Consider the following 19,502-nt stretch of genomic DNA (forward strand, 5'->3'; position numbering starts at 1 on the left):
CAGATTGTAGTCTCATTTTTAACAATGTAATAATGTAAGCACTGTGGTCTCTTCAATTTCCCAGCCTGAAAAGAGTAAGAAGTCATATTGAACTTTTATGTATAATAACAAACTTAAGTGTCTATACTAAATCATAATGGTAAGTGGTGGCTTTCATACCTCTTCTGTAGGTGAGCTCACAAACTATCCTGACAATTTATTTTATGTTCAAATAATTCTAGTACTTACCCTTATATTTGCTTTACTCTTTGCCACCTCTTTCCTTCCTTTTTCCAAGTACAATGTGATTCTTCTGTCACTTGTAAGATATCTATTTCTGAATATCTCTTGCAAAGTCCTAACAGAGATAGCAGCTATTATGGGGATAACATCCCCACTTAATTCTTCAAATAATTTTAAGGCATCTATGTATAGGAATAAAAACTCTGAAGATGAGTCTGAATATTTTTTTCCCTTTTGTAAGAGCAATTTTGAAAAATATATTTTCCTTCTCATACTAGACACTTCCCTACTTCTAGTATATCTTGTGAGTTTGTGTGGGTAATCAAGAATGACAGTTGATATGTTACTACATAGACCTTTATGTTTGTGACTATAAAAGTTATCCAAGACTAAGATTCATCTTGGTTGTTAGTGGTATAATCTGTAACATTCTTCCATGGGTGTTTTTTTTTTTAAATGTTTTAGCACCTTAAGAAAATACAAATAAAGGGGATAATAAGTTAGGTAGGCTCTCACTTGGAAAAATATCTAATGGGAGCATAATCAAAATGAGTAGAACTGACCAAGGAAATTTCTAGAAGAGAAGTTGAATTCATGGATCATCCCACTGCATCTACTGGAATTGCAATTAATGATTATGAGTAGTCTACCTGGTCCTGATGTATCACCTTAACAATTCCTGGAACAATCTTTAACTCATTGCTTTATGAAGCCCATAAAACTATCAATGAGAGTGGTCAAAAACACACTATAGAATAAGAACTATCTTCAGTTTACTATACAGTTTACTTCAATATAAAAAATAAACAGCAAAAAAGCTAATAATGTGAGGTTTTTATTTTACTTCCAAATTTCTCCATATTAAGAAACTAGAAACACTCTTTAGTCATTTGATTAAGAAATTAATGTCTATTCTGACTTGGTCAGAATTTCTCATTGTTTTCCATTGGTCAAATTCTGCTTACCATCTATTTATATTCCAGATTTTATACCACACCAGTGTACAGCAGAATGTGTCTATTTCTGTCATTTTTAGAAGCGTCTCATTCTCTACACTGGTGATACTTTCAGCCTATTTTAAGTATCACGTCTGCCACTCCTGAAAAGGTTTGCTCTCCCTGAAATTGTCTTCAGAATGCCTCCTGCTAGTTGGTGGATTGAAAGGGAATGGAATTTTTCTGTGTTTTCAGTCTTACAACTTATTCTCTGTGATCAACACTCTACCCTTCTAGTTCTTAGCACCTGCTTAACATTAAATACTACTCTAATAATTTTGATTCATTGGGAACATATATCACAACTTTTCCATCTGTGTTGCATTTATCATGTTATTCAGTCTCTTAATAGAGCACTCTGCACTTTATTTTTTTTCTTTACATTCTTCCTCAGGGCCAACTACCCTTAAAATATTCTCTGTCAGGGCTGGCCAAGTGGCTCAGTTGGTTAAGAGCTTGCTCAAGAGTGTGAGCTCTGAGCAACAGCGGTTCAAGTCTCCACCTGAGCTGAGCTGCCACTGAGCTGCCAACAGGTGGCAGGATGGCTCAACCAAAAAAATATATATGTATATTCTCTGCCATGTGTGGAAGCTAATGTTTATACTCACAATCTGGGAAGACCTTCTCCCTAATCATCTAACCAACTATAATTAGCCTAATGCATTTAATTTAGCAAGTGTAACATGTGATATATACATAGAATTAAAGCAGTCAAATTAGGAAAACTAATAGATATTCAGACTTTGCCACATACTTCCGTAATGAGTAAACTGGGTTTGAGGGGCAGTTCTACAAAAGAGAGTCAAGAACCATACAAGTGAGTTTTGGTAAGGAGTAAGTCTGTACAAAATTCAGCACAGCTTAGCTTCCTAATATGGGCCCTAGGGACTGACTGCAATTGGCAGTTGGGTGCCTGGGCTCAGTATCAGCTGGGGTCTGCAATTCCCATACTGGTCTCATACTGAATCACCTGCATACTTTCAAACAGTGCTGGACCTGGCCATACCCTTGATCATACATCCACACCAGTGGTTCTCAGTCTTTACTCTGTATCACAACAATCTGGGGATAGTTTAAAAACTACAGATGTCGGAGCCCCACCTCCTCATAGAGTCTATTTCAAGTGGTCAGAAGTGGGGTCAGATAGATGTGTATTTCAAAAACTGATTTAATCAGCATGTAAAAATTCTTTCAGGTATTCAGGTTCTGGTTCCTCAAACCTGTCCTTCAGATCTATTCCATATTCTATGTGTAGAAACTATTGCAGAATAATAGCAGGTTAAAACCCGATGAGTGTCAGATCATTTAGTCCCATCATACTCTTATTTAGAGGCAAAATAGTAAAGGCTAAAATAAGGTGGCTTAGTAAATGTCACCTTCAGCTGCATAGGGTCAGATGAGGACAGAAAGGTAGATCTTCCAGACAGAGCCATTTCTGCCACACCAGTTCATCTGACCAGTTAGCCTTCAGGTTGATGCTAATAAAACACTACCATATGATCCATATACAAAAGAACCATACTCTGCATATTATGCTATGAAGGAAAGAAGTCTAGTTAAAAACTATTTCTAACATGAGAGTAATTAAAATGGATATTCAGGCAATCCTATATTAAGTAGAAAAATCAATTAATACGAACATTTGCCTCCAAACTATTATTATTTGAAGTTTGATTCATCACAGGTATTAACCTAGTACATCTCATTCATGAATGTTTCAGATCAACACACAGCTGGACACAGATTGTTTTTCATTTGTTTCTGTGTTTTCCCATCACTATTTCTACAGCTCACTTCTACTGCCATTCTTCCTTTTAGACTCACCCGAGCTACCCTGCTCATCTGGGCCTCACGGAGCCACAGAACTGTTCATGCAACACTCTCTGGGCCCTGCGTCTTCCTCTTTGTCTGCTCGGCGGGGCGCACATGTATTCCTATTTTCCTCAACCACTTGTTGGTAACAGCTCTGTTAATTCCACGTTAGAATGTGCTTTCTCCTAGATACTCATTCATACTTCTGTAGGCTGAGCACTTCTCTGCTCTGGTGTTACAGTTGCATTCCAGAGAGAAGACAGAAAAATATATAACTAAAAACAAAACAAAACAAACAAAAAACAACTCTGGAAGTTGGGAAGTAATAAGTACCATGGCGGTAAATAAAACATAGAAAGATTATAGATAACGCCTAGAAGAAGAAACACTTTGAGAGAAAAGAAATGTAATCACAGTACATGACTTATTTCTGCAACAAGCCAAAGCTACTGAGTCATGATAATTTGAACAGTGTTTATAGAATTGATGAGTAACAGATACATATTGTGAAGTGGAGGTGGAGATGCAAAGGGTACAGAATGGCATTAAACAACTAGTCCACATTTAGCAGCTAACTCCTCATCTTCTATGACAGTGAGGTAGGCGATAGATATTGTCTAAAATTGATTAATAGAAAACAACAGCATAAACATATTACTTTCTATTTGGAAGTATCACCTAAGAAAGTAAAAAGTGGTTGTCCCTAAGGAGTAGAATAATGGGAGGTTAAGGATAGGCTGGGGACTGCTGTGTTTGTATTATAAGCCTTTGATTTTTTTCTTAATTTTGTTTACCTATTGTTTTAATAATTTTTTAATGTAAAAATAAATAAAATGAAAAAAAAAGGCCTTGATGAAACTGACTCGTGACCTATAGAGAGATGAAATATTTTGTTGCTGAGTCACTGAGTCAGAATTAGAACCAGGCACATGAGTCCAAGTGCTTCCTTTTGCTTCATTTCTGTGCTACATGGTTCTCTGTGGTTGACTGGATAAGATACAATAGCACGACTGTGCTTATTCTATAGCAGGCAACTAACAATGACAGATACTGTTATTATAATTCAATATCATAAATGTAATGATTGTGTGGTCTTAATCTTTTTGAATCTCATTTTTCTTATCTGTAAATTAATGGGAATACCTTAAAGAATTTTTGAGAGTATTACGGACATTTCTGAAGCTCTCCAAGAATTAGAGCCCCAGAGAGGAAGTAGGATAAAGGCTGGTCTTAGTTTTGGTTCCAAACCTGCCCTTCTGATCTATTCAACATCTCATTCAGGCTGAGCCCTGGGGAGGAGAGGGTGGGTGAGTGGCAAAGTAGAATTTGGAACTCTCCTGAGTCTGCATCTGTTATCATCTATTGCTCTTTTTCTCTTCTCCAAATTATAGAACTTTCCTCCTTTCAAACCTATCTCATTTTTAATGTAATAGTTTGTTTATATGCCGGGACCACAATGATAGAAGCCTTTAAAAGCCAAAAGCTAACTTATTCTCTACTGTTTTAAAGTATAAGTTTTATAATTGTTTTGGTGTGGCAAGACCAACAGACCAAGAAACAATCACCATTGAAAGATAGTTCGTTACTCCCAATACCCAAGAGGAGAGGGCGCACCACTCCATGTACAAAACATCAGGATCCGTCAAGGGGCAGAGGAGCAAGGAGAAAAAGTGGGCCAGAGCCTTTCTTATGCCCTCATGGGAAGGAGCGGGTAAGGCAGGGCAGGCAGGTCTGGACCGGCTAGTTTGAATAATTTCAAAGGGCTCTGAGGTACAGGGGCTGTCCTGAATGGCTTAGTAATACCTGGGGTAATTTGGGCGGTGGCCCTGAGTTTGAGAACTAAATAGAGAGGATGGTTGGGGGTGTGGGCTCTGGAATGGCTGGTTTGCTTTTGAAAGGTGAGGTTTTTGAAATGTTGAGGGCGAGTTGTTTCATCTCTAGGTACTGACTACCCTGGAAGGGGCAGTCTCTCTAGGGCCAGCAAAGTCCTAGATGCCAAGCATCAAATACAGACAACACAAAGAATAGAAACTTCCAGTTATAAGGTAAATAAGCCTGGGAATATAATATACAGCATGGTGACTGTAGTTAACAACACTGTATCGTAGACTTGAACGTTGCTAAGAGAGGCGATCTTAAATGCTCTTACCACAGCAGCAAAAACAAAACAAAAAAAATATTGTGTGAGGTGAAGGATGTGCTAACTAACCTTATTATGGTAATCATCCTGAAATATATATGTATGTAAAATCATGACTTTGGATACTTCAAAGTTACACAATGTGGCATGTAAATTATACCTTAACAAAGCTGGGAAAAAAAAATAAGACACGGTTAGTGCACCTACATCCTGCAGTGTCAAATAACACTTGGGGCAATAGCAAATTTGCATCTAGCCTCCCAAATTGGAAGAACAAAAAGAAATATTAGGAACAGTTAATATGGCAAAGTGGTATCCCGCTAAACATGTCCATATTTTGTAAACGGTGCTTTGTTAATCATGCTTATAACATTATCTATGATTTTTGTTGTTGTTGTTGTTAAGAGATCCCCTTATCTGCTTCTTCGCAATTGTAAAATATCTTCAGTTTGGATGCTGGATGCTACTGAAAGAATATTGTTGTGCAAATTGTTTTGAAATCCTGAACCGATCATTTTAGAAGCTTAGTTAGTTCCAGTGCCTCCCATGATTCCAATCCCAAAGTCTTCATATCAAAGCATTCTTTACTTATTTTGTTACCCAAGACAATCACATTTAAACAATCTATGGAGATTTTAACAGTTGATGAGCTTCCTTAGGCTCTTGTGACACCATTCATAAGGAACACTTGACCTTCCATTTTCCTGAATTGAGGAAAATATATCTGTGTTAACACAAATAAACAAGTATTTCTTTTTTTTTAAAGATTTTTATTGGGGAATTGGGGAGATGGGAACAGTGCTGGGGAATTGGGGGAAGGGGAACAGACAAGTTGCTGTCGTTTTTTTGTTCTTCAGTCTAGTTGTGGAGGACGTTGCTTCACTGGCCCAAGTTGGCACCATCATTGCGCTCTTCCCGGGCGAGGCAGATCAGTCGCCGGCTTCTGGACGGCCACTCAATGTGGCTGCTGGCCGCTCACACTGGCTGCTGGCTACATACTGTAGCCCATAGCAACCCACTGCCACAGGGACTGCAGCCTACGCAGTAACCGGCGACCCACGGCAGCCCAGCTCCAGGTCGAGCTGTTGTTCAGCATCCCAGCTGTAGAGGGCAGTATCACTGGCCCTCATATGTGGGATCCGAACCGGGGCCCTCTGGTGTCCCAAGCCAGTTCTTAACCATCGCGCCATTCAGCCGGCCCAAACAAGTATTTCTTAATGGCCCACTCTGGGGGAAAAAAAATGCTATGTTAAATGTTTGATTTATTAATTTTTTCAACACGTATTTATTGAGTGCGGATTATGTGCCAGACGCTTTAGTAGGCATTGAGGCTACAGTAGTGAACAAAATAGACAAAAGCACCTTTATGGAGTTTGTTTTCTATTGAGGGGCTAGCAATAAACAAAGTAAAACTTTATGGCATCTCAGATGGTGATAAGTGCCATGGAGTAAAGTGAAGCAGAGAAGGGAAGGGGGGCCAGCAATTTTAAGTAAGGCAATAAGAAAAGGTGTCTGTGGAGGTGACATTTGAGCAAAGACATGTTTGGGAGAGGATTGGTGGAGATGGGAAATTCCAGGGAGTGAGCTGGCGATACAAGACGTGGTGGCTGGAGCTTGCCAGGCTTGAAGTGGGGATTGCGGAGACAGTGTGTAACAGTGACAAGAGAAAAAGAAGAGAAATATAAGCTATTTCATGACCTTAAGAACTTTATAGTCTCATTAGGGAGAAAAGGTTTATTAACATGAAATCATTAGAAATAGGAAATTAAAGATGGATTCTGTTATATGGCTCACACAGGCAAGTGAATTCTGTGTTAAAATGCTGATAGCTATCTTAGCATTTTCCAGAAAGCTCATTAACCAGATGACAGGTTTGGTAACTCCTAAAATTAAGGCCAATACCCACACTCATTATCACCTCTCTCACCAAACATTACCTCAGCACCTGCTATGTACAATTTACTCTGCTGAGTACCAGGAACAGGCAAAGCCATGAATGTGAACTTTCTGTGGGAGGATATCCTGCTATCTGCCCTTTTTTAGAGAAGGCCCGGCACAAGACCATGGTGGGATTCAAAGGCGCCTGAGATGACCACTGGGAGGATGCCGCCCGGGGTTGATGTGCCCAAGGGTTGCAGCTGAAGGAGAATGCGGGAGGGGCTTTCACAGACACGTGGGTATAAAGAGAAACAAGGAGGAGAGTTCAGCTTTGATTTGTTTGTTGGTCCCTCAACCTGGATCTGCGGAGGTCTATATAGAGAGAGGTGGTGGGAGGGGACAACCCTGATTGATTGAAGACTCCAGGGAGTGTCAGCAGCTCGGGCTCCCTGAGACCCAGCTCCCTTGGCAGTGTCAGTCACACAGACCGAAGCCATATAAGAAGGTCTTGCTTTCATGGGGCTTTGAGGATAACAGGCGTGAGCAAGGGTGGGTGTGAGCAAGGCAGAACATGGGAGAGTGTTGGTGAGACATCCCAAGGTTTCCCAGCAACAACTGATCAAAGCAATGCGAGCTGTAGAGAGGGGCTGCCTGGAGAGCAGGTATCTGCAGGAAGAAGTAAGTTCCTGCAAAACCAATTATTATTGTGAGTGGGGTGTTGGAGGAACTCACACACAGGTTAGCTCTGTAGGAAACAGCCTCATATGTAAATATATTTTATAATAGTACATAGCTCAGAGCTATGTAAGTAATTCAATTCTTTATTGAATTGAAATGAATTATCAATCTAGCTTCTCTGAAAATTGACTTAAAACACAAGGTAGCAGAAGGTGAATGACAGGGAATACAGAAATTCAGTACAAAGGAGGGAGAAATATTGAAACCCAAAATAGTAATGAAGACTTCATCTGTGAAATAGGGTGTGTGGTCAATTGTGGCTTCGTTTTGGTGCAAAAATTTCATAGATTGGTAATCATTATCTTCTGTCAGCATTGTAAAGAATGCAGGTCATATTGGCCATGAAGACAGACAAAGTTAGGGCTCATTATTTTCAACAGTAAAAACGTGTGCAGGCTATTTTAATATCTTCCTGGAAATACTCAAGCATCACGCAATCACCAGAAACATCTTTCCACCTACACATACCCATGGAAACATTTTGAAGATCAGTGAAAGTATATTATTCCTAAGGTTGTGCAATATATATTTTTATGTAGTAGTTTTAAATTTTCATTTCTTAATTATAGTTGACATACAATATTATATTAGTTTCAGGTGTACAACATAGTGATTAGACTAGACATTCATATACCTTATGATGTGATCACCTCCACAAGTCTAGTACCCATCAATCACCACACATAGTTATTACGATATTGTATAGTAGTTAATCACAAGAGCAGAGAACTTTTTCTCTCCTCTTCTACCCTTTATAACTTTTGATACCTAATAGCACGATCAAAGCAATCCATTCACTGTTTCCCTTTCTCTAGGAAATGAATCAGGCTGAAAATCTATGAGCCTATGATAACATTTACTCATTGATCACTGAACACTTAGGAGGAGGCATCTAAGTTTTAAAGACACTTGGGGCCCCAATGCAGAGCGTGGGTAATGAAAAAGGAGACCGTCTCTTTCCCTCCTTCCAAACCACGCTACCTGGTATAGAGGTCCTGGTATAGAGGTCTGATAGGGCTTAGGGCTAGCAAATGAGACCCTATCTGGAAATTCAAAGCCACATCCCCGATGTTTTCAGTCTAGGTACTAGCAGCAAAGGGTCAATTGCAGGGTTCCAATCTTTTCTCTAAAAACAGATACTGGGCAAGCCACACAGACAGAGCACAACACTGTCCTCTAGTGGGAAGAAGTCAGAACTGCAAGTCTCGAGGCTTGTTTTTATTTTTCTGCCTGACATTGTCAGGGATTCCCAGAGCAATCTACTGCTGCTAAAGTGAAGGAGACAATTGATACAATTTACTGGATAAAATCCAGGTCCCAATAAGCCTGGTTTTGTCTTACTTGTCTGGGTAATGACGGCTGCGTGGTCTGGTCCAGCCTTTGGGGCAGTGAGTCATATAGCCATTCCATTCATAATTCAGCTTCTCTGGTGGCAAATTCAAGATGTTTCTGTCTCCATTACATATGTGTGTAGTTTTTCATCAGTTAAATGGGGGAATAATGTCTCCTTGTCCACCTCAGAGACTTATGATGAGGATCAGGTAAAAGTATATGAAAACAGTTTAAAAGTAAAACTCTGAACAAATATTTTTGAGAAAATACATCTTTATCTGTCATCATTTAAAACACTAATTTAACCCTGTGTTTAGGATTTTCACCTAGAAATACAGCATAATAATGAATACACATGTAAGAAAAAAATATTCTATGCAATTACTTCCCCTTCTAACCCTACAGATGAAAATCTCACCATGAAGAAAATGGGTTTTTTTGGTAGTGATTTTAAATGTTGGGAGATATATGTCCTTACCATTTTATGAGTCACTTGGAAGGCTTTTCTTTAAGGGTTGTATAAGCCACATTTCCAGCGCATCCACAGTACAATGTCCCTTTGTACGACCATTATTAGAAGCCTGCATGTGTTAGTCATTTTAAAATGTTAAACTTGGACAGTGAAGAGAATTAGCCCCAAGTCAGTGAGTGTAAACTTTCCTACTAAATATAGCTGATTTTGCTTTAAATCACTTCCAGGCCACTAAAATACAAGGAAGGGAATGGTCATAAATAACTGCTTGGCTTGTTGAATTTTTCACTATATTAAGGTTAACAACTGGGTGATGGTACTTGGGTTTAAATACTATGTGCTGGTAAATTTTTTTCATCCTTGCCAGGAAAATATTCTCAATAAAATCTCAGATGCAAATCTCAGAAACAAAACAAGAGGAAATATATGCTCAGATACAATGCTAGAGAGTCAAATACGAAGAAATATTTCCAATAAGGAAGACAATTACTTAAAGTAATATTTTTTTGGCTCTTTTATAAAGACTCTTCAGGTATGTAAGGTCATGTCTGGCAAATGTTGATAACTATTTTATCTTCATACTTATTTGAAAGCTCAAAATAACAACAAAAGAGGCCAAAGGAGTGCTGAGCCAACCAAGACTGGGGTAGCTGTTTAGTTTGTGTGTGGAATTTTCACAGTGCAGGGTTCAACACACCCACCCATGTGCAGGTGCAGCCTTAAATACCAAGGAATGGGGACACTGAAGTGCCAGTATATGCAGTGCCACATTTCTACATCAGTTCTTCATCCTCTTCTACAGTCTGATACTCTCTCTGTCTCTCTTCATCAACTTATTTCATTAGTCAGTAGTTACAGAGAAGGGAAACTTGTCCACTGCTGACACATTTTTCTCTGCTTCTTAGAATAACATTTATGCCTTTAATATAAATTTTATGTATATTTCAAAAGTTATCTTTTAGAGTGTATTGTCATCAAGTTTAACATTTTAAAGTGAATCCTACGGCAGCACAAGCACAAGGGCACACGTGCACGTTGGCTGTGCTTTTCTTGCTCCATATTGTTCCATGTTGGAAGTTATGGCCTGTGTGTTTTGTGTGTACATGGTGCATGTCTTTCAGAAATGATATTCAAATGCAGGTGGAGATGGAAAATGGGGCTGAGCCTGGAGACCTTCAGGTAGACTCTGCCACACCTGTCCTCTAGCCTCACGGGATCACCTGGGCTATTTGGCTTCCTGTCCTGCATCCTGTTCCCGTCCTCAACTATGTCGCCGGCTTCTGATCGGATTTGTCCACAGACTGGTCACTGTGTGCACATGCCTGGGAGTTGACATCTTCTGCTCTGCTAATACTCAGTCTAAACCCTGCCTGTCACAGACCCAGCTTTCATATCAAGGACTAAATATCGGCCTACATCACATGCTCCTTTGGGCATCTGACGCTAGCAAATCCCTGTTTGGCTCCACTATTCCTGTCTTGGCACTGACATCTTGTCCTGTACTGGCTGGGCTAAGGGGCCCAAATAAGAGAGCTTTGACCACTGCATAGCATCACCTTACTTTTCAGAGCAATGCTGACATTTACTCCCAGGGGTTCAAATAAACTAGCATCCAGAAATCGGTCCACTTGGAGTACAACAAATCTAGAGATCAATAAAAATATGAAGAAGGCAATGTGAAAGATAAATCTTAGATATTGGTGTTAAACTTCTCTTGTGTGTGTGTGGTTTTTTTTTTTCTTAAAAACAAAACAAAACAACAACACTGGTTTTAGTCAAATGCAGTCTACCAGAGTCCCCTGTATTAGTCGTGTTGAACTGGAACCTGTTGATCTTGCAGAAATGCTGAGTTTACCTGGAGGACTCAGGCACAGAGCTGACCCTAGCTGAGACTGGGTTGACCTCCTAGACCTCAAAAAGAGAATTCTGATCCTGGCCAACCTTGCCAGGAAATGGAATTCTTTTTAGTGAATGAGGAATTGAAGGAACACTTTTCTGAGGATATCTCCTCACCTTTTCCATCTGGAAAGCTCTTACTCAAAATTCTAGAAATAATTCACATAATGGTACCTCCTCAGTGCTCCTGTGCTCTATTTATCCGTGCCCATGTTCCCACAGTGTTTAGTTCCACTCCTATTATGGCGTTCATCACACTGCTTTATAATCTTTGTTCACATGCTTTCACTTCCTCTGGATCATGAGTAACTGTAAGACAAATGTTGTGCCTCATTCATCTTTGTATACTCAGCTCTTTATATAGTGATGTACAAATATGAGGCACTTAAGAAATGCTCCATAAATTGACAAGCGTTTCACATCTGAAGCTTTTAGCAGTGTGGGTGCTTTGATCACTTCCCCGCGAGAGAACCAAACTCCAGACCCCCAGTGTTGAATCTCTAAACAGAAAAAGAGACTTCTGCTCCTGCTTAGGGTGTAGATAGCTGCAAGAAGGTGTCACTCCCACCTTTACAGTGTGAAAAAGCCAGGTAATCTACAAAATTATAACTGCTCTTGCGCACAGCAGAAAGCAGAGGTTATAAGGCAATGAGTGAACTCAATTCTGAAGAGTGACATGTTCATTGAGGGGAAATAAGTGACCCAGGTGGTTTCACCTTTGGCAAAGCATGGGAGAAGGACAGAGCTGCCTTAAAGCAGATTGGAAGAAAATAGTTAAAATTTTAACAAATTTTTAAAGGCCCAGGGCAGGCTAGTGAGATCATTTGGAATTCCTGGGAGCCTCGGATACAAGGAGAAGGCGCACTCACTCACGCTCTTCTTCCTACAGTTTCCCACTGTGTGTACATGAGAAGGATTTGGGGCACGGCAGGAAAGAATCCCTGACCTAGGTGCACTGCTTCTGAGATGGGAGTAGAAGCAGATCTGTTGCCCTTGGGGAGGGGCTGGAAAAGGCTCAGGTTCAGGATCGCTGCTGCCACCTGCCTCTCAGCAACCGCAACTGAAGAGCTTCTGTCTGAGTGGTCTAGACCAGTCTAATGCTTCTACCATCAAACTGGCCAAAAATGATCATCTCCTCACATGTGCCCACAGCCTAGCCCTCCATTTTTCCATTTCTTCCATCTGTCTCACATGGGGCCACAGTCAGACCCTAGCTGCAAGGAAGTCTGGAACGAGTCATTTTAATTTTAAGGGGATGGGGGAGGGGAGGAGCTTTTCTGCTTCTGAAGTTCAAGCAGGCAACCCTAGTTGTAGTTCAGGAAGGAAGCCTATAAATGGGTTGGACTAGGAGTGGAAAATGCCAAACCATAATATCTACTGCACCTACCACCCAACTAGATACCATGAGATCACCCTATTTATTTTCTTAATAGCACCAGAGCACTTAGAACAAGATAAAACATACACAGTTGTTTGTGTTTTTTTTAACATCTCCCTATACCCTATTCATTATAAGTCCACTCATGCAGGAACCCTGCCCACCTTGCTCTTTGCTGTGTCCTCACTATAAACTACAGCGTCAAGCATATAGGTGGCACGCAGTAAATATTATTGAATAAATCAGCATACCATTTGAGAATTCAATACAAACAAAGCCAAAAAGGATTGTTCTTTCATGGAAAAATATTTCTAGGTACAAGCACAACATTTACATTCAATCCCCAGGAAGAAAGTGCAGTAAAGAAATGGAGATGATACGTGTTCTCATTATCTTGCTTTAAATGCAGCAGATTTGGTCATGAAACTATTAAAATGTGTATGGCCCTACCCTCCTCAAATAAAGTAGAAAGAAGATATTTGAAACATTTCAAGCCGCTCTGCAGGTAGGAAAACGCACATCACTGGCAGGTCAGTGCCCTAAAAGTGCAGGCCATCAGCTAGCACCGTATTTGGAAATGCCTGGACAGCCTGCAAGTGTGCAGTATATCTCCATTAGACACTCATGTGAATTCCTGGAACCTCTGCCAGCTGGCTTTTCAAACTGAATCACTGGCAACAGAAAAGGAAGAAAGAAAAAAAAAAGTCATCCAAGGTTATAAGGTGCATTTTTTTCATTCTCCTTATACAGCTTAAAGGAGGCTGAAAGCCTGAGAAGGGATCAGCAGTCTTTGAATAATCGCCAGAAGGGCGATTAACAAGAAAGGAAGGTATGTGAGTTTCTAAGAGCTGGGTGATCGTTCTCAGTTTTTAGTGCGGGAAGAATTCAGCGCTCTGTTTGTGCATTCAGCTTCCTAGTTCTGTGGGTCTCACCCTCCACTTAGCCCATCTGCCTTCCCTTTTCCCTCACCAGGAAGGACTAAAAATCAAGGTCAGCCACAAGGGCGCAGTCTCCCAGCCCCACCCTGGAGGGGTTAGGCCGCCACCTCAGGCTGCTTTTGGATAACAGAGGAGGGGGTGTGCTTTGCTCTGATCTGGCTACCCAGATAAGAGTCAGGCAGGAGAGCAGGAAATGTTCTGGTGCCACAGAAAAACCTGGACTTGGCGTAGAGACATTCTCCTTTGAAGCAATTCATTTGTCAGGCTTCCATTTTTTTTCGAAGGCAAGTCAGCAATGAACAAGTAAACAGATGTGCAGCAAATGAATTAAATTGTTCTAAATTTCTTGGTAATTATCAGCTTTCTGCATGAGTATTCCTTTTTCAATGGGAATTTTTCCTTATGACCTTCCCTGCTAAAGCTATATAATTTGACCAACTCAACAACCCTCAGACTCCTTTTTTTTCCCCCCCATGTGAAATATAATGGTATTCATGACAGAGCAGAGGGATTGTGAAAAGACAGTTCTTTACACTCACCTCCCTTCATATGAGGGAGGGTTTATTATGAGCACAATGTTTTTTGACTTGTATTTTCTGATGTATTTCCTGTTGATGTAAGAAATATCCAAACGTGTAGAGAATTTTTATAGGCATTTATCTGAGCCAAAAAATAGCAATAATTGCCAGGAAGCAGATCTCAAATGCCTTGGAGAATGACAATGTTGTAGTTTTTATATGCATTTTAAATTAAGGAGGGAAAGTAAGAAAGAATACATGAAGGTGGGAGAAAGCAGAGAGGGGATTGGATTACAGGTTCGTTAACAAGGTTATGTGCTCTCTTGAGGGTGGTTACACTTATGAGGGGTCTGAAATGAGGCATCTCAAAGGTGTGTTAACCTAGATGCATGGAAACAATGGAAGGTGCTTGCTTTAGGGAAAGATAAACTTTTACTAAAGAAGTTATATTCCTTGGGCATGACTGCCCATCATGACCTTCCCAGCTAGGAATTTATGATCAGATCAACCCAGTGAGACTACTGTCTATAGAATCCCTTTTTTGTCCACAAATTCAAATTTTATTTGTAAGCTGAGGTGACTTCTAATCTGCCATATCCATAAATATCTCAGTCAATCTACTTCAGTGAGCAGAATTTAATGTATGTAAGGAAACCAAAGTACAAAACACTAGCAGTTAAAATGATACAGCAAGGAAGCAACTGGAGAGCAACAGAAAAGATTACATAAGTGAGTTAATTTAAAAGAGAGAAATTTGAAAAGGCCCTAAATTCAATTACTGGCAAAAGACAATTAAACGATAAGGACAGGTAAGTGAAATGTGAGGTAGGGGGTGGGGTGAGGAACAGAAAAGGGAAAGGGAATGTGAGAGATAGATCAATAAGGTCAAGGGAGCTAGTCATTCATTCACTTAGCATTTCATTCATTGACTGAACAGTGCTTATTTAGAATCAACTTTGGAGGTTGTGAGAGAGATGAAATAAAGGATACAGAAGGGAAGAAGAATAAAGGGATAAACTGGTCTTGACCAGGAATTATAAACTGTTTACATAGGAAAAGTGACTGTAGCATAATCTGATTAGCTCATTTAGTTACCTAATTTTAAAATAAAATTTTGTTTTGCTGACATTTAGCACTTCCAGATGTAAATGAAATAAAAAGTTGATCTCTTTGCTCCATCTAGTGTTGTATCTTGGAATGACATGCTCCTTGACACCTCAGAACCTAAAGGACCTGTAGTGTTAAAGTAGTTAAGCTCCATCGTAGAACTATTATGTAGGGGAATGTTCAAAGTTCTCACCTATATCCTCTTGTACTTTATAGTTGATTTTTCTCATAATCTAAGGATAATATTGTCATCGGTAAATTCAAGTCAGCACGAAAGGGAAAAAAGAGGCTTATTTCTTTGATACTCCAAGGTTCATATTGAGGGAGAATTTTAGGGATCTGGCTGTATTTCAATTTGCACACCCAAAAGCCAAAAGTTCAACAAGAGGTATAATACAATGGTCCCTTTTCAAAAAGATTTTTATTGGCACAATAAGCCTAACATTAGTCCAGTGGGAGTTAAGAAGGTGCCTTCCGGAAGGCCCCATGGGACACCTATGCAAGAGGCTGGAGAAAAGGGCCCCTCTCTGAGCAGAGAGCTAGTATGAGATGTAATGGAAAGATCAGCTACACTGTACACCTGTAGCTGAGGTAGAATAATATTGAATGTCAGCTATAATTAAATATATATACGGGTCTGTGTGTGTGTGTGTGTGTGTGTGTGTGTGTGTGTGTGTCTGTGTATTTATAATCATGGGCTATAATGTACAGCATAGGGGATATAATCGATGGTATTGTAACAGCTATATATGATGTCAGATGGGCAGTAGACTTGGGAGGGGGCATCACTTTGTGAGAGCAGTAAGTGCCTAATCATTATGTTGTTTTATACACCTGAAGCTAATATTTTAAAAAAAGTAGCATGTAGTCCTGTGCTTTGATGTCATGTGAAAGTGAGAAAATGACCTGGGATGCTAATGTATTGGGTTGTCGGAAAAGTCATGATGTATTTTGCTTATGTTTTTCAAAGGTTATTTATTTATATGAAGAACAAAGATCAATCAGTGATATATTGCCCATTTTGTTCGATAACTTTTGCCATCTTTCAATGAGCTTCATAATTCCTCGTTCATAGAAGGACCTTGTCTTTATTTGAGAAAAACTGAACAAGGTGCTGATTTACAACCTCATCTGAATTGAACATTATACCACGCAAGGAGTTTTGAAGAGGGAGAAACAAGTGGAAGTCTGATGGAGCAAGGTCAGGTGAGTATGGTGGGTGTGGCAACACATCCCATCCAAGCTCCAATAATTTTTGACGGGTGATCAAACTTGTGTGTGGTCTCGCATTGTCGCGATGGAAAACGACTCCTTTACAATTAACAAGCTCTAGATGTTTCTGGATGATGGATTCATTCAAACTGTCCAACTGCAGACAGTACACATTCTAATCAATTGTTTGATTCCTTGGTAGGAGCTCGAAAAACACAACACCTTTAAAATCCCACTACACTGAGAGCATAACCTTCCTCTGATGAATATCTGCTTTCAATATCATTTGAGGTGAATCATCATGTCGGGACCAAGACCGTTTGTGCACCACATTGTTGTAAACAATCGACTTCTCATCACCAGTTATCAGTCGCTTCAAAAAAGGATTGTTTTCCTCATGTTTAATGAGCATATTGCAGATGTTTATACACGCCATCAAATGAACTTCTTTGAGTTCATGTGGAACCCAAATATCGAGCTTGCTTATGTTTCCCAGCTTCTTCAGGTGGTCATGAACGCTTGAATGATGGATGTTCAATGTTTCTGCCATCTCTCGTGTCATGTAACATGGGTTTGACTGATCAATGCCTTTATTTTGTCGTCATCAACCTCGGTGGGCCTCCCTGATCAAGGAGCGTCATTGAGATCAAAATCACCAGCATGGAATTTAGTGAACCATCGTTGGCACTGACGTTCTTGTTGAGCATTGTCACCGTAAACTTTGTGCAACTTTTCACAAGTTTGACATGCGTTCTTCCCCTTATGGAAGTAAAACAGTAAAATATGGCAAAAATGCACAGTTTGGTTTTCCATCTTCAGCTTGTTGTAAAATCTCCAAAACTCAACCAAATCACTGTTTTTTTTAGAATGAAGCTAGAACTGTCAGCTGTCAAGTGACATAGCAACAACATAGATGCAAATGACTCTAGTACTTCCAAAAATGAACTAGTGCCACCTGTCGCAAATGTGCATCATGACTTTTCTGACAACCCAATAATTATTCACATGAAACAAGTTGAAATCCTTAACTACAGAGGGTCCTATGCTAATTTTCATATCCAACATACAAATTTAACCAAAATATGATTGAAAATGTTGTTGGAATATCTTTTCATACTTCAGTTTTAGGAATATGAAGAACACAAATATGTATAACATATAACATAAAAAAGAAAAACCATCAGCTGTGCACGCTGCATAAATCCAGCCAGGAGACAAAGAGGAGTAACTCCATTTTTTAAATGAGGAAACTATTTGGACAGACATTTCACAAAGAAAGACATACTTAGGGCTGAAAGGAAAAGTGTTCGACATTAGTCATCAGGGAAATGTGAATTGAAACCACAATGAGATACCATTGCACAATCAACCAGAGTGGCTAAAATTATACATGCAGACAATACAAGTCTGGCCACAGATGCAGAGCAATTGGAACTCGTACATTTTTCATGGGGGGTGTAAAATAGCAAAAGTCCTGGCATTTTCTTATAAAACTAAAGATATACCTCCCAGCAATTCCAATCCTAGGGATCTACTTTGAAAAACATGAAAATTTATGTCACAAAAAGACCCCAAGAATTTTCCTAACTGCTTCATTCATAACAGGCAAAACCTAGAAATAAGACAGATAACCATCCCCAGAAAAATGAATAAACTATAGAATCCATACAAAGGAATACCACTCGACAATAAAAAGAAAAAACTAGAGATACACATAATAACATGAATGAATCTCAAAAACATTATGATAAGTGAAAGAAACCATATAAGGCATGAGTCCACCTATTTGAAATTCTAGAAACAGGAAAACACTTCTCTATGGTGAAAAAAAAGTCAGAATAGTAACTACCTCTGGGAGGGGAAATGTAGGACAGAAATCGACTGGAAATGACTAAGAAGGAACTTTCTGGGGTTAAAGTAATAATGTTTTATATATTGATAGGAGTTTGCCCTTATTCGTATTGATCGAGTGGTAAACTTAAGGTTTGTGTATTTTATTGTGTGTAAGTATCTAAAGCACTGTAAACAAATACTGAAATCTAGTTAATGATATACCTTCTGAAGATGTGAGATGAAATGCACTGATGTCTGAAACTTACATCAAAATGTCAAAAATAAGGTGGATTAATAGAGGGATGGATATATGGATAATTATGTGGTAAATACAGTAAAATGTTAATTGTAGAAGCTAAGTTTTGGATATTTTGGGTGTTCACTGTACAATTTTTTTCAACTTTTCTGTATGTTTGAAATGTGGGGAAATGGTCAATATAGAGAATCTCAATGAATATTCTGAAGGAAAGTTGATTTATTTGTAATTGGGTAAGCAGTTTAGAATGTCATTAATAACATTTGAAGGACTAAACTCCAGGCTAAAAGAGGTGGGGTTTTTTAAAAGAATTATAAAGTTAATTATTAAATTTATCTGGGAATGGTTTATTTTTTTAAGGTTCCAGCTAAAAAAAACCTTCCTTTAAAACATTAACACTTATATAGGTCTCTGATAGTACTTGCCATATGTAAAATAGATATATACAGAGGGTGCCAAAAAAATGTATACACATTTTAAGAAAAGAAAAAATAGCATTAAAATTGTAATACTCAATATATATCGATAACAAAAGATGAATACAAGCCATGTGTATATATTTTTTGGCACTCCTGGTATATAAAGATACATGTGCATACAGAATTCATGCTAATAGTCTCAATCCAAGTTTAGGACTACATATTTTTACTTAACTCTTTCATAGTATATCGGATCTTCTTTCAAGATGTTAGTTTTCAAGGACACAGAGGATAATAGAATTAGAATGCCCAATGATTATTTATATGCTTTATCCCAAATTATATACAGTATACAC

The 19,502-nt window shown here is 39.1% G+C and overlaps 1 protein-coding gene across 3 annotated transcripts in view; it reads left to right on the forward strand.

Moving 5' to 3' along the window:
* The first annotated feature begins 13,523 nt into the window (after positions 1–13,523).
* Positions 13,524–19,502, forward strand: part of TLR3 (toll like receptor 3) — a 27,026-nt gene continuing 21,047 nt past the window's right edge. For 2 of the 3 annotated variants that reach the window (XM_019667228.1, XM_019667233.1), the window contains exon 1: positions 13,533–13,692. The gene's annotated coding sequence lies outside the window, so the exon portion shown is untranslated. Of the gene's footprint in view, positions 13,693–19,502 lie in introns of all 3 variants that reach the window. The other variant, XM_019667232.1, reaches the window with a different exon arrangement.

The sequence above is a fragment of the Hipposideros armiger genome, unplaced genomic scaffold (genome assembly GCF_001890085.2).
Source record: "Hipposideros armiger isolate ML-2016 unplaced genomic scaffold, ASM189008v1 scaffold_488, whole genome shotgun sequence".
NCBI classification, from domain to species: Eukaryota; Metazoa; Chordata; class Mammalia; order Chiroptera; family Hipposideridae; genus Hipposideros; species Hipposideros armiger.